This window comes from Lepidochelys olivacea (assembly GCF_965140295.1).
Source record: "Lepidochelys olivacea isolate rLepOli2 genome assembly, chromosome: 3".
Lineage (NCBI taxonomy): Eukaryota > Metazoa > Chordata > Testudines > Cheloniidae > Lepidochelys > Lepidochelys olivacea.
In genome coordinates this window covers 32,062,888-32,084,874 of record NC_140413.1, presented here as the reverse complement: position 1 = coordinate 32,084,874, position 21,987 = coordinate 32,062,888, and the positions used below count along the sequence as shown (strand labels likewise).

At 43.7% G+C, this 21,987-nt stretch overlaps 1 long non-coding RNA gene across 1 annotated transcript in view; it reads left to right on the top strand.

The window, feature by feature from the left end:
• LOC311518974 overlaps positions 1–21,987 on the top strand; it is a 139,937-nt gene that overhangs the window by 31,599 nt on the left and 86,351 nt on the right. Inside the window, exon 4 of the long non-coding RNA XR_014711168.1 lies at positions 19,998–20,133. This is a non-coding gene — a long non-coding RNA (uncharacterized lncRNA). The remainder of the gene's footprint in view (positions 1–19,997; positions 20,134–21,987) is intronic.

Sequence of the window (21,987 nt, the reverse complement as noted above, 5' to 3'; positions counted from 1 at the left end):
ACTCAAAAATCATGGTGCTGTAGGTCCCCTACTTATACCTCTGTACTCCTTTATTCTCTTTCTCCTTTCTTATGCCAAATTGAGGCTGGTCTGTCTGGGCGACGCCAGCTTTCACAAGAGTAGTTTACACTTGCAAAGGAGAGAAACAATAAGTTTCGACTACTGGACATTTCTTTTATCAGGGTAAATATTTTCCCACCTAGGATGTTGGTGTGTGTGCATCATGCTATTTAGTTGGGGCTAAGAGCCATGTCTGTCACAGGGCCTCTGCCTGCTGTGAGCTTAATCGTCGTATCTGTTCCCAGAGGCACATTGTAGCAGCACACCTGTGCTTTCACAGCTTCAAAGGCTGTGCTGGAATATATGTTAAGTGCCCTATTCCTGCTTCCTCCTGTGTTTCCAGCAATGCTGGTCTGAGGGGGGGGGGGGGGGCTGGCTGTCTGGCTACATTCCACCCCCTGATGCACCACACTACATCCCAGATTGCAAGGTGGCGGTGATGCCAGCACCTCTTGCCCTCCTTGGGGAAATCTAGAAATACCCAACAACCAAATTAGAGGATGAGGGTTCGCGGAATTGGGTAGGATCCCTTTTTAGCTCTAGGTATCTGATTTGTGTGGAGGAAAGAGCAGTTTGAATCAAACGCTTCATAATACATAAAGTTACACAAAAAACAATTACAATAATTAAAATGGTTAAAACAGTATTCACAACCGAATGTAAAAACGGGGAGAGGGAGAATCCCAAGTGTTGAGCTAACCATTGCATCCATGAGGTTTGTCCATTCTCAGCCACTGCATGTAGTGGTACAAATTCAATTCCCAGTCCATTGGTTGAATCTAGCAAGGTGCACATCCAGCAATTTGTAGCACCAGCAGCTGAGGCGATGGTTTGGATTGCTCCCCGAAGAGGATGTTCTGGTATTGCCAAGCTGACTGGAGCCAACAGAAGGATCATGAGGGCTTGCAGGAACATATCTCTGGTGGGTCGTGTTCTAGCTAAAAAAACTTATTTTAAAACCAAAAGCAAAAATTACACCTGCTATTATAAGTAATGGCAAATATATCAACAGTCCATAGTAGTCTCTAGTGATCAAACAGGTCTGCTGCATGGTCCATTTTGCTGACAGGTTAGCTGGCAGGTTGCTCGGAACCATGGGACCATTCCTGCAATAAATCACATGGTCAGCCGGTCTTGGATGCGATCCAAGCCTCTGTAATGGTTATTAGCCTTGTATCAGCATTTAAGGCACTCCATACACCTTTCTCTTTATAGGCGTGCAAAACGCAGGTAAAGGTTCCCAGGGCTGGGTGTTTAATCACAACAGTATCTCCGGGAGCATACTTGGAACTGTGCAGTGGTGTTCTGGCAGGGGAGATAGCTTTCCCTGTAGGGAAGAATCCCCTGCTGATTGGACTTCCTGTAGGAGTCTGTCTGTTGTTTAATCTCTGCACCACTTCGTCCAGTCTGTCTCCCCATGTGCCATCAGTAGGCTTCAAGTGATTCTTTAGCAACCCATTCCAGCGCTCGACCATGCCATTAGATTGAGGTCGATATAGAAGGTGGAAGGTCCATTGGACTCCATGGTTAAGGGTCCATTCCCTTACAAGTTTATTCTTAAAATGCGAACCATTATCTGATTGGATTTCTTGAGGCATTGGGACAATTGCTGTTAAGCGGTTTAGTCCCATAACTGTGGACAACCCTGTTGCCAATCGGGTTGGATATGCAAAACCAATCCCTGAAACAATTTCTACCCCAGTCAAGATGTATTTCCACCTCTGCCTTGTAGTGGGCAGTGGTCCGACATAGTCGACCTGCCAGGTTGCCCATAGTGTTTTTCCATCTCTTAGCCTGGCAAACCTTTGTCCTTCTGCTATATGTTTTCTAGTCTCAGCACAAATAGCGCAGGCTTGCACCAGGTCTCTAGCCTGTCTGTGGGTGATAGGCCACCCCCTGATATGTGCTTGCCGCACTAACTCATCACTTCCTGTGTGTCCTAAATTATCATGTAACCATGAATATAAGCGTTCCCATTCTACTTGTGTGGTAAAGAGCTGGGCAGCTGCATCGGCTAAATTGTTTAACTGTGCAGCTGGGGTATTATTCCTCTGATGAGCTGAGACATGTCCTATAGCCAGGGGTTGTTGCAGGGCATGCTGATATAACCACTTCCAGTATTCCAGTCCCCAGACTGGTTTACCTCCTATTTCCCAGTGGTTATTTTTCCAGTTAGTGATCCACTGAGTGGCACCTGCCCATACCGCATAGGAGTCCGTATATATTGCGGTGGCTCCTGCTTCACAGGCCAGTTTAATTGCAGCTAATTCTGCAAGTTGTGCTGACCCATCAATTCCAGCAGTTAGGGGTGCTGCAGAGGTGTCTGCAGGCACTGCTGCAGCTTTTCCCTTCCATTTTCCTTTGACCAGCCTGGCACTGCCATCAGTGAACCATACTCCCTCAGGCTTAGAAGGATCAAATGGGGCAGCATCCTTAATGGGAGACTGCTGTGGAGGTAGGCGGTATTCATCAGGCATTCCTACTTTCCATAGGGATTCCTGAATCATAGTGGGGTTTTGTGCAGTGTCTGCACTCCTTACCCTGTGGTGTATGTAAAGTGCCCATCTTTGGATAGTCATCTTTTGTGCTACACCAGGTGGTAACTCTTTCCCTTCCAATATAGGTTTAATGATTGGAAGAGGAGTGTGAATTGTGATGTCCTTATCCTGAGTTAATTCCTCAGTTTCTCTCAAGGCTGTGTAAGCTGCCAGAAGCACCTTCTCATAAGGTGTGTAGTTAGCCTGTGACCCTTGCCATGACTTGGAACCAAACTGAATTGGTCGTCTGGGAGCAGTGTCACTGTCTTGCCAGAGAGCATAAGACATTCCAGTGGCTCCCACAGTTAGGTACAAATGGAATGGGGCTTCAGGATGTATGGGACCCAGAGCCTGATAGGTGTGTATCTCCCCTATCAGTTGCCTGAGGGCTTCCTCATGGGCAGGAGCCCATTCCCAGGCAGCACTTTTCTTTAACAAATTGTACAATGGTCTGGCGATAATGGCAAAGCCAGGTACATGTTTTCTCCAAAACCCCAGGGTTCCCAAAATCTGTCTCAATTGATCTTTACTTTCAGGGGAGGGTGCCTGATTTAGCTCTTGCACAGTGTCATTAGGCACAGACCTCCTACCTCCCATCCATACAGTACCTAAGAATTTTATCTCTTGGGAGGGACCTTGGCATTTCTCAGCTGGTAACTCTAAATTAAGGGCTTCTAGTGCTCCTTTGATTTGATTCATAGCCTCCTGTACCTCTTCTGAGGTTTTCCCACCTATTAAGATGTCATCAATGTATTGCACAGTTTGTACATTGGGTGGCAGGATAAGGTCATCTAGGACCTTTGCCAGTGCCCCATGGCAAATAGTGGGTGAGTGTTTAAACCCTTGTGGCATTCGGGTAAAAGTGTATTGTACACCTTTCCAAGTAAAAGCAAATCTTTCCTGGTCAGCTGGTTGCAAAGGGACCATGAAGAACATGTCCTTTACATCTAATACTGCTAGCCAGGGTTTATCCCAGGTTTGTATGGTGTTTACAATATCTGTTATGCTAGGGACTGCTGCAGTTAATGGTCCAGTGTTACTGTTTAGCTTCCTATAGTCTATAGTAAGTCTCCATTTGCCATTTGGTTTCTTGATGGGCCACACAGGAGAATTAAAGCGAGAGTGGGTACGAATTAAAATTCCTCGCTGTTCCAAATCTTTGATCAGGTCAGTAACAGGGCTTATGGCCTCAGCTGGGACATTATACTGCTTTGTGTTTGTTACTGTTGAGGGCGGGAGAGCAGGCGCGCTGCTAAGTAAGTTTACAGAATAGTGGGGAGGGCTTTCCTCTTCCAGGTGGGTGGCATGAGGAACAGAACTGACTCCAAAAGCCCATCTTTCCCCATTAATCCTTCCCTTCTTTCCTCTTAAAACGTCCATGCCCAGTATGTTGGCATTGCCCAAAATCACCTCATATTTTCGGGGCTGATGGTGGGGTTGCAAGGGGATATCCAGTTTTATCTTACCTAATGGGTAAGTTATGGTACTGCCATTTACCCCTGTAACAAGTACCTGTTTTCCGCCAGTAGGTGGCGAGCCCTGAAAACTTTCTCGCTTAATCATGGACATTTGAGCCCCTGTGTTTATTAAGAAAGGAATAATGTGTTTGTCATTTACAGTTACATGTATCCGGGGGTCTTTTGCTGTTGTTTTCTCCTCTTTGGATTTAAGCTGGTTTATTAGGAGAGGAGATTGACCCCCGCAAGCTAGTTTCCCTGCTCTGGTAACTCTTGCAGTTGCTGCAGCAATGGAGTATACCAGGTGTCTGCAGGTGGGGAAAGAGGAGAGAGCTGCAGAGGTGCACCGGGAGTAGCATTAGTTGTCTCCCAGTCAGCTCTTTTAAAGGTGGTTAATAATTTTAGCCGCTCTGTGGGCAGTCCATTTATCACATCTCTGGGATAACCTAAAGCCAGACATTGTCTCCACAACTTGGCTCTAAGCTCCTTTTCCTCCTGGGTTGGCTCTCGCTTGTTTTTATGTCCTTTAGATGGTGCCCCCTTGTTTCCCTGAAGGGAACGCATCTTAGCTTTGCCTGTCAGTGCTCTGATGTCTCCGAATTCTCTAAAGTATGACACCAGAAGGTTTAGCAGTGCCCGAAAGGTACTGTTATGTGCTGCAGCTTCTGATCTAAGGGACAGTGCCATAGCCCTGTGGTTACTCGGAACTCCCTTAAGCAGGGGTCTGAGATCATCTACATCTACCTGACCCTCCCATGGGCTTTCATAGGCTAACTCTTGAGGGTTTTGGCCAAGCATGCTAATGACAGCCACAGTTAATAGAGCTGTTTTTACCTCATCTATGTTGGTCCAGTGCATTACTGTGGGTTCATCTCGGTCTGCTGGGTAAATTCCTCTTGCCCATCGACAAGCCAGAGACCAAAGTGTTTTAGGGGTGTTCCCCTCTGAGTGTTCCAGGAATATTCCTGCACCTAAGTTAAGGCGCTCAGTTTCTTGGGCTGTCAGGCGTATATGTCCACCCCCAGTGTCCCAGAGGCGGACCAGCCACTCTATTATACCTTCCTCAGGCTTTTTAGCAAAATCTCCCTGGATTGTTTTTAACTCCATGGGAGTATATTGGCGGGTGGTAATTTTGGTAAAGTGTGTTGGAGCTTTACTCCCTTTTCCCTTTTTACCTCCCTTCTTTGTTTTTGAAGAGGTGGATGGATAATTGTCATCCCCTTCTTCATCCAGCTCTGCCCCACTCAAATTTTCCTCATGTTCTTCTGATTTGTGATGTGTGATAGCTGGTCTTAATTTTACAGAGGGACCTTCCTCCTCAGAGGAGGGGGACTCATTTGCTGAATCCCAAATGTCTCCATCCCATTCCTCAGGGTCTAGCCAGAGAGCAGTCTCAACTTTAGCCCGGTTGATTCTGCGTGTTTTAGTCTCCAGCTTTTCCCTTCGTTCTATCCCTTCTTTCTCAATTAAGGGAAGTAATCTTTTCTGAAGATGTTCCATATCCCTATTCAGTGTTCTTACTCTGGTATCTAAATTCTGGCATTCCTTGCGCAGTGTGTCCCTTTCCTGTTGTAGCCTATTAAATTCTATTGCCAGACCATGATAATCCTTACAGGCAGCTTGCCAAACGTTAGTAAGCAGCCATATACAAGCACCTTTTCCTTTCCCTTTCTTCATCTTGCAGGCAGTTCTCCAGTTACAGAAATGCTGCCAGATCTCTGCTGGTTTTCCCCAATATTTCTCCAGCAGTTCTTTGCTCCACAGAGGATTTCCCCATCCCTCTTGGGTCAAACTTTTCTCTAGCTCAGGGAATTCTGTGGTGTTTATCATGACTGGTTTCATTGTGTTACTGTAGTGCAGCCTATATCACAATCCTGTTCGTGATGCCAATTTCTGTTAGCCGACAGCCAAGGATGTTTGGTGAGGTGCCAGCTATGCCCGTTTATACCATCCGTGACTTTAACCGCTAGGACGCACTGTCCCTTCGCGGCGGGCAGCCCGGGCTAGGCTGACGGATGCCCCAAGGTCCTAACCACCCGTGACTTTAACTGCTAGAGCTCAGAGCTCCTTCGCAGCGGGCAGTCAATACTGACTGACAGGTGCCCCAATGGCAACACTAAGAGCCTCTCCACACCCGTGACTTTAACTGCTAGAGCTCAGAGCTCCTTCGCAGCGGGCAGCCAGGATTGACTGACAGGTGCCCCAAGAGTTTGCCCCGTGGAGGCGGCACAACTCAACGCTAGGCTCTTAGTACTCTCACCTAATGGCCAGGCTTTAGAGCCAAAACGGCTGAGGTTCTTTAATTGTGTTGGCTGCTTTACAGTAAACCAGAGAAAACAAGTCAGGCTTATGCATAAATGGTTACCAAAATTTATTAAGCTAGATTCTAATCATGTGGTTACAAAATTGCTAGTGCCTACTTATTTAAATGTAGAGATGTTACACACACAAACAAGTTACAAAACTGAAGCCACAATCCCAAAGAAAGAAAACAAAGTATAGAGCTCTATTTCAAAATATGTGTACACTAAAGATAGGAGATCAGGTGTGGGTGCTTCTTACCCTCCTTGCATCTCTCGATTCCAGCGGTGCCAAGCCAGGATCGGTCACTCAATTCCGCGGAAAGACGAATAAGGGACAAGGCGTAGGGACCCTCTTAGCTGCAGAAGCCTTGGGAGGCTGTCACTTATCTGACCAGCAGATAGATAGTGAAAAGCACTCAAAAATCATGGTGCTGTAGGTCCCCTACTTATACCTCTGTACTCCTTTATTCTCTTTCTCCTTTCTTATGCCAAATTGAGGCTGGTCTGTCTGGGCGACGCCAGCTTTCACAAGAGTAGTTTACACTTGCAAAGGAGAGAAACAATAAGTTTCGACTACTGGACATTTCTTTTATCAGGGTAAATATTTTCCCACCTAGGATGTTGGTGTGTGTGCATCATGCTATTTAGTTGGGGCTAAGAGCCATGTCTGTCACAGGGCCTCTGCCTGCTGTGAACTTAATCGTCGTATCTGTTCCCAGAGGCACATTGTAGCAGCACACCTGTGCTTTCACAGCATCAAAGGCTGTGCTGGAATATATGTTAAGTGCCCTATTCCTGCTTCCTCCTGTGTTTCCAGCAATGCTGGTCTGAGGGGGTGGGGGCTGGCTGTCTGGCTACAGGGAGGGACAGCTGAACTGCTGACAATTGATAGCCTGCTGGGTGGCTGCCGCACAGAAAACTTAGGGGAGCAGGTAGCTGATAAGGGAGACTGCCGGTCCACCCTGGTTCTAAGTCCCCACCAGCTCCCTCCAATGGCTGCTCTTTCTGCAACCAGTGGACAAAGCAGGCGGCTGCCAAACTATGTTATAAGGGAGCATTGCACAACTTTAAACAAGCATGTTCTCTAATTGATCAATGAAACAACTTTAACCAGGACGACTTTAAGTGAGGAGTTACAGTACTGTTTAGGCTGGCACTGTTTGCATGAAATAGCCCCATTGGCAGGTGTTGATTCCTAGTGAAATAGTTAAGTGATTTATGTTTATTTGCCAAGGCAGTTGGCTCATTACCCTACCTAGGATTAAAGAAGAGGGGAGTGACACTCTGGGGCTAGGAGTGATTGAGGTGTGCATTAAGAGTGACTAAATTGAGAGGTAGGAAATGTATAAATACTGTGTAGAATTTCTGAGCTGACCTTTACCTTACCTCTACTGTTTTATTTAATTGTAATTCATTTTATTGTTAATAAAGTAAAAGATCAAGAAGGAGTGAGTTATATTGATTGGACTATGCTGTAGAGCAGGGTGGGATAGGCACCTGCTCAAAGTAATATTGTCTCTGTTTTAAAGATTAGGAAACTGAAGCACAGAAAGCGTTACGTAGCAAGTGAGTGCTAGGGCTGGGAATAGGAACCTGAATAATATGTGAATCCCTAATCATGAGACTACACTTCTTCTTTCTAGATTTCTATCTTGAGATTTCTTGAGTTAAAAGTACATATTCGAATTGTGTTGTTAACTTTGCATGGAGTAGCACAACAGAGCTTCCAGCATGCTCTCACAAAGCTATTTCTACATTTTAACCTTTTAAATTATCCTTATTATTGTGTTTTCCTCTTTCGTTGCCAATGCCCTGCAGTTGTCCCCTGGACTGATTAAAACATTATTCCATTATAAGCATGATTCATAGGGTTTTAAATAATAATTCATAGCTACCTCACCATCACCAGCAGCAGCAGCAGCAGCAGCAATAATTAATGCCACAATTTAACCACTCCAGTGTGAGGAAGAGGAGAAGGCCACTATGAAATTACAAAGCTTAGTCAATGGATTAGTTCCATTAAGAGTTTCCTTTTAAAAAGCAGCCAGATACCTTTACTAGAGACTATTCTAATACTGGATTCTAATATCTTCCCCTACACAACACACATACACAAGCTCTTTCCAACTCTCAAAATGAATCATAAAAACATGTTTGCAAGTTTAAAAGCGATAAGTGAAAAAGCCAATAAATAAAATAGATTTCAGAGAGAAAGGGAGATATAGCACCCTCACTGTGAGTGCTACTTGAAGGACAATTGTAGCCAGTTGAGAAGAGTATCCCAAGAAGGCCAGCCAGTTTTGTTTGTTATTTTTGGAGAGATGGAAAAAGTCACATACTGGAGCAGTGCTAGTGTATGTCTTTCTGAGCAGCTGCTTCTTCCTGGTTTATTTCATGGCCCTAATGTTAAGTTACACTTACTTCCATGGAAATATAGTCTTGGGGTTCAGGGAAGGCACTCAGTCAGAACTGCTGGGTTCTGTTCATAGCTTTGCTTCCTATTCATGGTGTGACCTTGAACAAGTCAGTCTCTAAAATGAATACAACTTCCTTACCTACTTTAAAGGTATTACAAAGCTTAGGGCTTGTTCCTGCTCTCATTGAAGTCAGTTGGAGACTTCAATAGGAGCATGAATGACCATTTAGATCAGGGATCTCAAACTCAAATTACCAGGAGGGCCGCATGAAGACTAATACATTGGCCTGAGGGCCACATCACTGACACTGCCCCGCCGCGCTGCCTCTGGCCGTGCCCCCACACCACCCCTTGCATGAAGCCCCGCCCATGCCCTGCCTTTTCCCACCCCTTTCCTGCCCCCATTCCAACCTCTTCCCCAAATTCCCGCTCCTGCCCCGCCTCTTCTCCGCCTCCTCCCCTGAGCACGTGGCTTCCCCTCCTCCCCCCTCCCTCCTGGAAACTGCTAAGTGCCGCCAAACAGCTGTTTGGCAGCGGGAAGCGCCTGGAGGTAGGTAGAGGAGCGGGGACAAGGCGCTCAGGGGGATGGTGGGGGAGGGGAGCTTGGCGGCCATAGGAAATAACGGGGGGAGGGGCATGGGGAGCTTGGTGGGATGCAGCAAATAGCTCCGCTGGCTGCATGTTTGAGACCCCTGATTTAGATAGTTAATATTTATAAAGTGCTTGGAGATTCTTAGGTGACAGATATTATCATTTATTATTTGTATTTTTGTAGCACCTAGGGGCATTAGTCATGGAACACAGGTTGGACCTGATTCTGCTGTACAAACACAAAGCAAAAAGATGGTCCCTGCCCCCAGGGGCATACAATCTAAGTATAAAACAAGAGACAACAGATGGGGGAGTACAAGTAAACAATGAGACAGTATTGGTCAGCATGCCAGGCAGCATCTCTGCACATAAGCAGCCTAACTATTGTCAAGCTTTTGTAGGCAACATGGCAAAGAAGAGCTTTGAGGAGCTATTTGGAGGAGTATAATGAGGTAGCTTTGTGGATGTTTACAAGGAGCCGCTACTGAACATGTGGGCAGCATGGGAGAAAGCATGAAAGTGTCTGAAAATTTAATGAGTGGGTGGTAGAGTCCGGCATCGTGAGCCAATCAGCTCGATAGTGAATGAGAGATGATCGGTAGGATGGGAATTGGGTATGAAGGGCCATGAAAGGGAAGGCAAGCAGTTTGTGTTTGATGCAATAGAGCAGGGGGATTCAGTGGAGGGATTCAAAGAGAGGGGTAACGTGGAAAGCAACAGGTTGGGAAAATTATCTTAGCAGAAGAAGTATTCAGAATGGATGTGAGTGAGACAAGATGGCATTTGTCAAGGCCAGAAGGAAGAATGTTGCAGTAATCCAACCAGGAGATGATTAAAGCTTGAATGGGTTTTAGCTGTGTGGATGGATAGGAAAGGCCATATCTTAGAGGTGTTATGCAAGTGTTATATAACTGCAATTAATATTATAATATGACCAGCAGGCACCATAATTCACTTTTAAACATTTGTGTGTTTGTAGGATTAGGACCTAACTTTTTGATTTTAATGGGATTATTCAAACATAAAGTTAAGCACATTGTTAGTGTGTATACTCCTCTTGGGGGGTGAGGGGGGAGGCTTAATGCGAACTATAATATATGCTGTCACTGAGAGGAGAAAATACTTCTTAGAAGGGTACAATTATTATAAAATACATTATTAAGGGTGAAGATGTTAAATGCTTGAATCATCAAAAATATCCAGAGGATATCAATGGAATAATAGAGACAAGCAGAGAGTATTAAATACTGATCATTCAAGCATTCTTAGACATCAGCTTTTTCAAATTAATTGTCTTAATATAATTATGTCCTCCAGTGGTATTAAACAAGTTAGCTAATGTTGAAAAATAACTTAGGTGCCATACTTCACAGTAATTTTTCACACTGTAATTTGTTTCTGTTACCAGTAATTTCTATTAAAACCATTTCTAGTCATGTAGCTAATTTGTAGTTCTAGTTACTTAGAACTTTCTTTAATAATATTTAAATCTTGATCGTGGTCCCATCAAAATAAATAGGAGAATTACCATTGGCTTCAATAGAAGCAGGATTGAAACCTTCCTATGAAGCATTCACATTTTCTGGGGACTTGCTGAGTAGGATACAGATAAGAGACCCTAAAAATGAACAGAATGAAAATGCAAGGGCTGTCAAGCGATTAAAAAAATTAATCGTGAGATTAAAAAAATTAATAGTGCGATTAATCGCGCTGTTAATAATAGAATACCATTTATTTAAATATTTTGGATTCTTTCTACATTTTCAAATATATTGATTTCAATTACAACACAGAACACAAAGTATACAGTACTTATTTTATATTTATTTTTTATTACAAGTATTTGCACAGTAAAAAAACCAGAAGAAATAGTATTTTTCAATTCACCTAATACCAGTACTGTAGTACAGTCTCTTCATCATGAAAGTTGAACTTACAAATGTAGAATTATGTACAAAAAACTGCATTCAAAAATAAAACAATGTAAAATTTTAGAGCCTGCCAGTCCACTCAATCCTTCTTCTTGTTCAGGCAATCACTCGGATAAACAAGTTTAGTTACATTTGCAGGAGATAATGCTGCCCGCTTCTTGTTTACATCACCAGAAAGTGAGAACAGGCATTTGTTTACATCCCCAGAAAGTGAGAACCACCATTCCAGGGGACATGCATCCATTCTGATGACGGATTCTGCTCGATAACAATCCAAAGTGGTGTGGACTGACACATGTTCCTTTTCATTATTTGAGTCAGATGCCACCAGCAAAAGGTTGATTTTTCTTTTTTGGTGGTTCGGGTTCTGTAGTTTCTGCATCAGAGTGTTGCTCTTTTAAGACTTCTGAAAGCATGCTCCACACTTCATCCCTCTCAGATTTTGGAAGGGACTCCAGATTCTTAAACCTTGGGTCGAGTGCTGTACCTATCTTTAGAAATATCACATTTGTACCTTCTTTGCGTTTCTGAAATCTGCAATGAAAGTGTTCTTAAAATGAACAACGTGTGCTGGGTCATCATCCAAGACTGCTATAACATGAAATATATGGCAGAATGCAGGTAAAACAGAGCAGGGAACATACAAGTCTCCCCCAAGGTGTTCAATCAAAATTTTAATTAATGCATTATTTTTTAAAGAGCGTCATCAGCATGGAAGCATGTCCTCTGGAATGGTGACCGAAGCATGAAGGGGCATACGAATGTTTAGCATATCTAGCATGTAAATACCTTGCAGTGCCGGCTAGAAAAGTGCCATGCAAATGCCTGTTCTCACTTTCTGGTAAATAAGAAGAGGGCAGTATTATCTCCTGTAAATTTAAACAAACTTCTTTGTCTTAGCGATTGGCTGAACAAGAAGTAGGATTGAGAGGACTTGTAGGCGCTGAAGTTTTACATTGTTTTGTTTTTGAGTGCAGTTATGTAACAAAAAAAAATCTACATCTGTGAGTTGCACTTTCACGAAAAAGAGATTGCACTACAGTACTTGTATGAGGTGAATTGAAAAATAGTATTTCTCACTTTTATCATTTTTACAGTGCAAATATTGGTAATCAAAAATAATATATACTTTGATTTCAATTACAACACAGAATACAATATATATGAAAATGTATAAAAACATCCAAAATATTTAATAAATTTCAATTGGTATTCTACTACTTAACAGAGCAATTAAAACTGTGATTAATTTTTTTAATCGTGATTAATTTTTTTGAGTTAATTGCGTGAGTTAACTGCGATTAATTGACAGCCCTAGAAAATACCGGTCATTCCTGTATCACCATAGCACCTACATTAAACAGTAGTCTGTAATGTTTTTTTTTTAAGACTGGGAAGACATGATGAAGGTGGATCTCTATTGGTAGTATATTTACCTCCAGTGGTATCCTTGAGGCTGCTACTGGAAAAGCATGGTTGTTTTCTAGCTTAAGATGTCCTGATGTTACCATCAAGTTCAGTTTGAAGAAGCACTTGGATACCTACTTGGAAGGACAATCAAATGAATTCAGGTGCTTCAGATCATTGGCTCTCAGTCCAGTTAAACCTTATATGTTAACAAATCAAGGCTCTGATTCTACAAAGATTTATTCATATGCTTAACTCTAGCATGTAAGCAGTCCCATTGAGCTTAAAGGAACTATTTACGGGTTTGAAATTAAGGATATGTGTAAGGCTTTCAAAAATTGGGGTCCAAGTCTGTATGAATTATTGGCAGCCAGGGAAAATACTAAAATTTGTATGTAGTATGTTCACCAAAGGTCTCATGAACAGTGCTTATCAGAGACTTTGTGTGAGGAGGCAAATTTTCTAAGACCTATGAGGTCTTTTAGTACTAGCAATAGTAGTGTCGTGCACATTAGGATCCGATGGCTAGAAAGATGCACTGAAAAAACTTCCCTGTTTCATTTGCAAAGAGTGAAGCTGAATGCAGATTAAGTTGAACAAGTTAAACTTTATTAAACCCTGTACACTGTTCTATCCATGCAGATGAGATGCTTTGAGCCTATCTCCCCACATTCCCTGTTTTCCTGGTGTCCTATCAATAACAGCCGTTCCAGGGAACATCTGCCCTCTGAGTCCAGTTCCACTGATCATGTACATCTTCCTTAGTTAATAAACACATTTTTAATATAAACATTAAAAACAAATAATTGATTCCCAGACCCCTACTCCATGTTCCCTCAGCCAGAGGTTGGTAGCACATAGCCTCAACAGTTGACCACATTGCAAGTGACCTATCTGTCTCCACTCTAGCAAATGATCTCTCTGTGGAGTCTCCTCCTTCCCTGTGGAGTTGGTGTCCAGACAGTGCTGTCTCTCTGTTCTGTGATGATCTCTGTAGGCTCTCGCTGGGTGTTGTGTCTGCTGGTTTGTAAATGTAGTGTCTACTGTTCTTTTGGATCACTAGTCCCTCTTGCATAATCACTGCATATTACATGGTTGCTACTGTACCCCTCACTATTCCTTTAGTCCACTCCTTCTGGTCTCTCTCTAACAGCTGGATCCTCACAGGAGTGTTTGTCTCCAGGGCCATTGGGTCCCTGGTTGACCTGTTGTACTCTAGTGCCTACCTCTCTTATTGATTGTTGGCAGTCTCCTCTCAGCAGTGTTACTATTCTTCAGGCTGCAATAGGTCTCCCCCTCATTGATAGCAAGATTTTGGTCCTTTGTCCCATCAGTGTCTATGCCGGACTGTTTTGGCACCCGTGTGATGTGGTGTGCCAGTTTGCCAAAACTGCTCACAAGGAGTCTGAACCAGAAGAAACAGCCTTGTGAAACAGTCTTAGTTGTTTTCACGGCTGATTCCACCTTACCATTACTCTGTGGGTATGATGGGGATGAAATGTGTTTGTCAAATTCCCATTTACAAACAAATTTCTTGAATTCCCACAAGGCAAATTGGGGTCTTTTGTTAATGAATACAGTGTCCAGAGTGCCATCTCTCGCAAAGTGGGCCTTCAGTTTGCCAATCACTGATTTGTAGGGCCCTACCAAATTCATGATCCATTTTGGTCAATTTCACAGTCATAGGATTTTTTAAATCGTACATTTCATGATTTCAGAAATTTAAGTCTGAAATTTCACAGTATTGTAATTATAAGGGGTCCCAAAAACGAGTTGGGGGGCCTCAAGGTTATTGCGGGGGGGGGTTGCACTACTGCTACCCTTACTTCTGTGCTGCTGCTGGTGGTGGTGCTGCCTTCAGAGCTGGGTATCCAGCCAACAGCCGCCGCTCTCCGGCCACCCAGCTCTGAAGGCAGCGCAGAAATAAGGGTAGCAATACCATGACCATCCCCGTCCCCCCCCCCAATAACCTTTCAAACTCTCAACAACCCTCTTTTGGGTCAGGACTCCCAGTTTGAGAAATGCTGGTCATACCCTGCCATGAAATCTGTATAGTACAGGTAATAGCACACAAAAGACCAGACTTCATGGTCCACGACATGTTTTTCATGGCTGGGAATTTGGGAGGGCCTTACTTATTTGCTTGCTGTTTCAGGCAGGGTATCGACCTCCAAGAAATTTAAATAGTAATCCACTGTAATCAAATACTGCTTTTTCTTGAAGGTAAATAAGTCCATGCCTACCTTTTCCCATGATTGGATGAGCAGCTCATGTGGCAACAGAGTCTTTTTTTTGGTGGGAGTTAACACATGACCAGCAGGAGTCACACCCCTATATCAAGGAGCAGAGTTGTGTATTCTTTCCTGGCCACTAAACACAATCTTGAGCACATCTAAGACATCTGTCAATGTCCAAGTGTGAGGCATGTATTTTTTGTATGACATCCTTACATAATGAGTCGGGGGCAACAGCTTTCTGTCCTTGAAATATGATTCCATCCTTAATGATCAGCTCATCTTTAATTTGAAAATATGTTTCTGCCCCTACTGTAACTGGTTTTTGTCTTCTGACCATCCTACTCATATTGCTGTCCTTGCCTACATTTGGATGTCCTTTCCTTTTATATCCATCAGCTTCGCTGTTGAAACTGCAATTAGGCAGTCCTTCCAGCACTTGGGTGAGTCTTCTTTGGAACATCTCTGGTGCTGGGTTTATGCCCATCAGCATGTGCAGCCATCTGTAGTGACCAAATGGTGTTGCTCAGGTTGTCAACGTGATGGTCTTTGTCCAGGCTTATGTGCCAAAACTCATTCCTCACCTCACAGATCTTAAAGATTCTGATAACATAAGACATTGTGGGCAGTGGATAGTAGCATCTTTTCAATGCCCAGTTCAGTGGCTTTGGGTCTATGTAGATGTGTAATTTGCCTGATGTCTTCTGTATCACCCCATGCTGCTTACCAAAGCTATACTGGCCTCTAGAAGTGCTATGATACCTCTGGTCTGCAGATTTTCAAGCTCCTTGCATACTGGATTATGTAGTGCCATGGGAATTTTTTGTCATGATAAGCACATAGGTTCCACTGTGGGGGTCGACTTTCATTTCCAGCCTTTCCTTCAAGGCACCTATCACCTTTGAAAATATCCCCACACTCTTTTAAAGTTGTCTTTATTGTCCATGGGACTTCCCCCCCTTTTACTACTTGTACTGCAGCTATTAAATTCTGACACTGCACACTGATCAGATCCATGGCTTGTGTGGCTGTATTCCTCATAAGGGGATTGTGCTTACCATCCACCACAACAAACTTCAGTTTGTGCCATCTGTTATTTTTTGTGTTGGTTTCTGAGGTCACATTTTCCTATGGGCTGCATTATGCTTTCATTGTACATTGCACCTGCTGTTTGTAATGGGCATGTTAGAGTCCAATTCACCCTGAGGAATCATTTTGCAGAAGGATCCACCTGAAATAACACAGGGCATTTCCCCATTAACGTTGTTGCATACACAGAGATATTGTCCCTTATATTGTCTCCTGTCTCAACAGCCTGGACCTGATATGCTCACAGACTCAAGGTGGGAGTTGTGATGTCATCGCAGCTGTCTGATGAGCCTTCCCCCTTTTATACAAGCCTGACTGAACCATTTTAGCAGTGTGTGCAAGAGCTGAAGAAGGTCCCAGAAAGGTTCAAAGTGCCACATTCCTTGCAGTGCTGTCCTACTGCAGGACACTTCCCTCCCCCCCCCAAACTGTTTCCCACAGTAAATGCCTCTCACTAGGGATATGGAACCTTGGTCACATTTTCTCCATTTGTTCTCCTTTGTTGTGCACTTCTGGGTGTGTTGTGCCTCTTCTGGCTTTCATCCTTTCTCTTAAGGTTTCTACTGCATACACATGTCTAAGCATCTATTTAATGTGAGATCACCTTCCTGGATCAGTTGCTCCCACAGGTGCTATCCCCAGTGTTGCCCTGTCCCAAATTAGGGGGTCTGTCAAGTCCTCAGAATTGCAGTTTTCTTCTGGTTTGGGGAGCAATAGGTTCCCAGGGCTCCTAGGACTGCAGTAAGGCTTGAGGCAACAGTGCGCTTCAGAGTAGTGCAGATCTCTCTGCCTTGTCCCCAGTAAGGTAAAATAATATTTTTACTTTCCAGCTGTTATCGTTCTCCTGCATGGCCAGGTCTATGTACAGCTACAGCTCCTCCTTCCACTGGGTCTATCACTGGGCTAGGTTTGTGTCTGTAAAAATCCAGCGTTCCAAGGGGCTTCAGACCAAGTTCCATGGCTCATGCTGCCAGCTGCTGCACTACAGAGAATTTACAGCTCACATGCTGCCACCACAGCTCATTTGCAAAGAGTGAAGCTAAAATGCAGGTCAAGTTGAACAAATGAAACTTTATTAAACCCTGTGCATTGCTCTGTCCATGTCACTGAGTTGCCTCCAGCCTGACTCCCCACATTCTTGTTCCCTTGGTGTCCCCTCACTAACAGCCCCTCCAATTCCAGTCATTATGATACATCTGTGTAGATAGATAAGGCCCAAGATTGTGAGTGTTCTATGTTATGACAACTGATGTTCTCTACAGGGGGTAATTGGTGTTAACTGATTAATTTAATTATATATAATTAAATCAATCGATTAATTAAATTAAGTGATTGATTAAATTAATTCTTTTCCAGAAATATGGAATGGCTGCCCTATGAGGAGAGATTAATAAGACTGGGACTTCTCAGCTTGGGAAAGAGACGACTAAGGGGGGATATGATAGAGGTCTATAAAATCATGACTGGTGTGGAGAAAGTAAATAAGGAAGTGTTATTTACTCCTTCTCATAACATAAAAACTAGGGGCAACCAAATGAAATTAATAGGGAGCAGGTTTAAAACAAACAAAAGGAAGTATTTTTTCACACAACGCACAGTCAACCTGTGGAACTCCTTGCCAGAGGATGTTGTGAAGGCCAAGACTATAACAGGGTTAAAAAAAAGAACTAGATAAGTTCATGGAGGATAGGTCCATCAATGGCTATTAGTTAGGATGAGCAGGGATGGTGTCCCTAGTCTCTGTTTGCCAGAAGCTGAGAATGGGCAACAGGGGATGGATCACTTGATGATGACCTATTCTGTTCATTCCCTCTCAGGCACCTGGCATTGGCCACTATCAGAAGACAGGATACTGGGCTAGAAGGACCTTTGGTCTGACCCAGTATGGCCATTCTTATGTTCTAACATGATAAAATCCAGTGGACAAAGATATAAAATTATTTTTTTGTATCTCAGTCATATCTTAGTAGTTTTCCAAGCACATTCTTTGAGTTTGTGTTGCTCAGGACCTAAAACTAATATTTTATAGTAGATTCTTTGTGTACTCCAAGCACTTGTCAAGTGATACAAAGATTGTCAGTCTAAATAATGTTGTTGTAATTAACTGAAATAATGTAATCAAGACATTGGTGTACAAAGTGAAATTGCAACAGATTTGGAACAGAGATAAGGACAGTCTGAAATTAGTGTTTCTTTGAGTCACCTATGGCTAAAGCTATATACACGATATGAAACTATACAAAGACATAAAGTTTGGGATTAACCCTTCCATTAGTGCACAAAATATTTATAAAAGTTACTAACTTCAAACAACATTAGAAGTTATGCACATAAGCTTCCCAAGGATTAAGCTGACACATGGCAGTTCTGAATTGTCTGACTTGACCAATTAACCTTTTTCACATGGCTTTTTTGACTTATGACTGAACTGTTATTTTTCTAACTTGGATTTTTTCTACAGTAACTCCTTGCTTAACATTATGTTCCTGAAAAATGCGACTTTAAGCGAAACAATGTTAAGCGGAAGGGGTAGGGACTCGGGCAGAAGGGGCAGGTGCTTGGGTGGAATGGACAGGGCTGGGTGTCAGCCTCCCCCAGCCAGCCCTTCAGCACTGCCTGACCTGCACCACCCAGGGCTGCGGTGGCAATTTAAAGGGCCCGGGGCTCTGGCTGCTGCTGCGGTAGCAACGGCAGCCGGGAGCCCCAGGCCCTTTTCAATCACTGGGCTCTGGTGCAGCTGCCCCTTTTACCCCACCCCCCATGGCAGCGCTTTAACATTGGCTGTGTACGGGCCAGTACGGGCAGCCACTTCTTACCGGTATGCTGTGCTGACCTGTACCGGCCCACTTTCACCTCTGGGCTCCGGGCTTTAGTCTTGCACGCCTCCGCCTAGGAGCCAGACCTGCTGGCCACTTTCTGTACCCCAAACCCCTCATCCCCAGCCCCACCCCCAAGCCCCCACCCCCAGCCCAGAGCTGTGACCCCCTCCCACACCCCAAACCCGTGTCTCAGCCCTGAGCCCCCTCCCCAAACATGAAGCCCCCTCCTGCACACCAAACCCCTCATCCCTGGACCTACCCTGGATCCTGCACCCCCAATCCAGAGCCTTGACTCCCTCCTGCACCCCACCCTCTGCCCCAGCCCTGAGCCCCTTTCCCCCCCGAAACCCCTCATCCCCAGCTCCTTTGGGTCACGGGCATCAACAATTCTATTTAATGGGTCAGCAGAAAAAAAGTTTGAAAACCACTGATCTAGTTGACCTCCTGTCAACACATGATTTTTCCCTAGTACTCATTTATTCATGTTCTGCCTTGCTATTATATCCTGTGCAGTAATATCCTTCCTTCTCCTCTTTCAAATCCTGCCTTGATTATTTTTTTTCCATGAAGCTTCTTGTGTTTTCCCAGGTTATATACTCCAGGTCCTTGTGCTTGTGTATCATTGTTCCATGTAATATTTTCAAAGTCAATTAACAAATATGTGATCAATAATCATGTTTCATTAAAATGTAAATAACTTGTGAAAAATCTTTCAATTATGGGGAGGTTTATTATTGTGCAAATAAAATCGGAGTAAAATATAGATCATCAGAAAGAATAGTGCCCAAGAAAGATTTTGTGCAAAGTTGAATGTTCTTGAACAGCTTTTATGCTGCTCCAGTACATTAAGGAAATGCATTGATTACTTCTAATAGATATATTGTTCTGCCTACTCAAATGGATGCTCTAACAGTAGTGAAAATGTTAATATGTTATGGTCCCTGGTAATAGGAGTGTATAGTACTTAAACAAAAATAAGATGCAGATAACACTATCATCTAACTAACAGAGTAATGATGGCTAATTAATTAGAGCTTCTATCTTTTCATGATGTTATGGTATCCCTTATGCTGAATTTTAAATAAAAATCTTTTGGTTTTAAATAATATGTATAAACTGCATTCAGACACTGAACATTTTCTCTCTTCTCTAGAGCCACTGTACTCACCAGCCAAGACCTTCAGCTTGAGAGTCCTCTGCCCTTCAAATGACCTTGCAGTAGGTGTGATACAATCACCACTGGAGACAACAGCTAGGTACTTTGTGGCTTTAGACAGCAGGCCCAACAGGTGAGCTAAAAGAGGGAAGCTTAGTGGCAAAGTTGTTAGGATCTTGCTAAGATTTTCTCATCTAGGAGTCTCAACAGCTCTTGACACTGTTCACACATATTTTATTTATATGTATCTGGTCAATAATACATCCGTGAACATATTTTAAAGGTTTGGGGTTTTGCTGGGGTTTGTCCTTGCATGTGTTCATTTCTCATTCTTGAACAGTGAGTTTCCTCAGTCCAAATTGCAGCTTTAGGGTTACCATAAAGTGTGGTGTTAGCAATATCAAATGCTGAAACCAGGTCTGACCTTTCTGATTGGCCTAGAGACAGCCAATCACCAAGATGCTGTCAGGTCATGATGGATCAGAAATCACCAGTATGGAGTCATGGCTCTTTTATGCATATAAGTAAGAGCATAGATGTTTTTTCAGATACCACACTGGTGGGCTCTGTATAGTGACTATTGGCTGTGAAATAGCACTAAGATTTACAATTATATGTTCTGTAATATGTTGTTGTTGACCTGCAACCATAAGAGTTAACGTTTGAAAAGCAGAGAGTTGGGACACTGAAATCAAAATAATATACTAAAGGATTTATTGCTAAAGTTGAGCAGGCCACGGGTAATGAATTTTAATTATAGTGCTAGTGAGCTCACCCTGTTCACTTAATTAAGCAATAAAACATGACCGGCAATGCATTGTTGGGGGATTATTGCATGCCTTTGGTAAACTGTAAAACAAAACCGAAGGCTTTCAACTATACAAGAAGTGCAATAATCCCCCAGAAATACACTGCCTGTCATGTCTTATTGGTACTTAAGAAAGTAATGGAATTTGTTTTAAGAAGCAAGGAAGATGGGGCTGGGGAAAAACAGAGTCCCGGATGTAGTGGGGATTGCTAATGCTTATGTGTTTGTTTTTATTGCCCCTCAAATCTACATTTCTGTCCAGAATTCTGAACCTGTTTCCTATTAACGACAGTTGTGTGATTCTTTTCACCCCAGAATCACTACTTGGCAAACATGAATTAAACTTTACAGTACCCATTCAAAGCACTGTGACAGAAAAGACAGATCTTTGGGTACCCCCAGTAGGGACTCTGAAGCTTCTGGTCCTATGAAGAGGCTCTGTTGGGTTAGACCACGGGTCTCAAACACGCGGCCCCCAGGGCTGCATGCAGCCCATGGAGTTATTTGCTGCGGCCCACCAAGCTCCCCACCCCCTGGAGTTATTTCCTGCTGCCACCAAGCTCCCCTCACCTGCCCTCCCTCCCCCACAGCACGCCGTGTTCCCACTCCTCTGCCTACCTCCAGGTGCTTCCTGCTGCAAAACAGCTGTTTGGCGGCACTTAGCACTTTCCAAGAGGGAGGCGGGAGGAGCGGGGAGCCATAGACTCAGGGGAGGAGGCGGAGAAGAGGCAGGCAGGGGCAGGGATTTGGGGAAGGGATTGGAATAGGGGCAGGGACGAGGTGGAGTTGGGGTGGGGACTTTGGGGAAGGGTTTGGAATGGGGGCAGAGGTGGGGGCGGGCTTTTGTATTTTTATATGTAAAGGTGTCAGTGATGCGGCCCTCAGACCAATGTACTAGTCTTCATGTGGCCCTCATGGTAATTTGAGTTTGAGATCCCTGGTTTAGACAATAGCCTGGAATTTCAGGAGTTAATGTCCAGCCTGGTTGGAGAGGCCATGCAGAGTGTACTTCCAGCTAGAGGTAAATTAGGTGGATCTCAGCCTGTTTAGGCCAGGTCTATATTACAAACTTCGGAAGACCTAGCTATGTCGGTCAAGGGTGTGATGAGGTGTAATTCATGATGGACATAGCTGTGCCGGCAAAAGCTCCTAATGTACTAACTTATATCACTGGGTGAG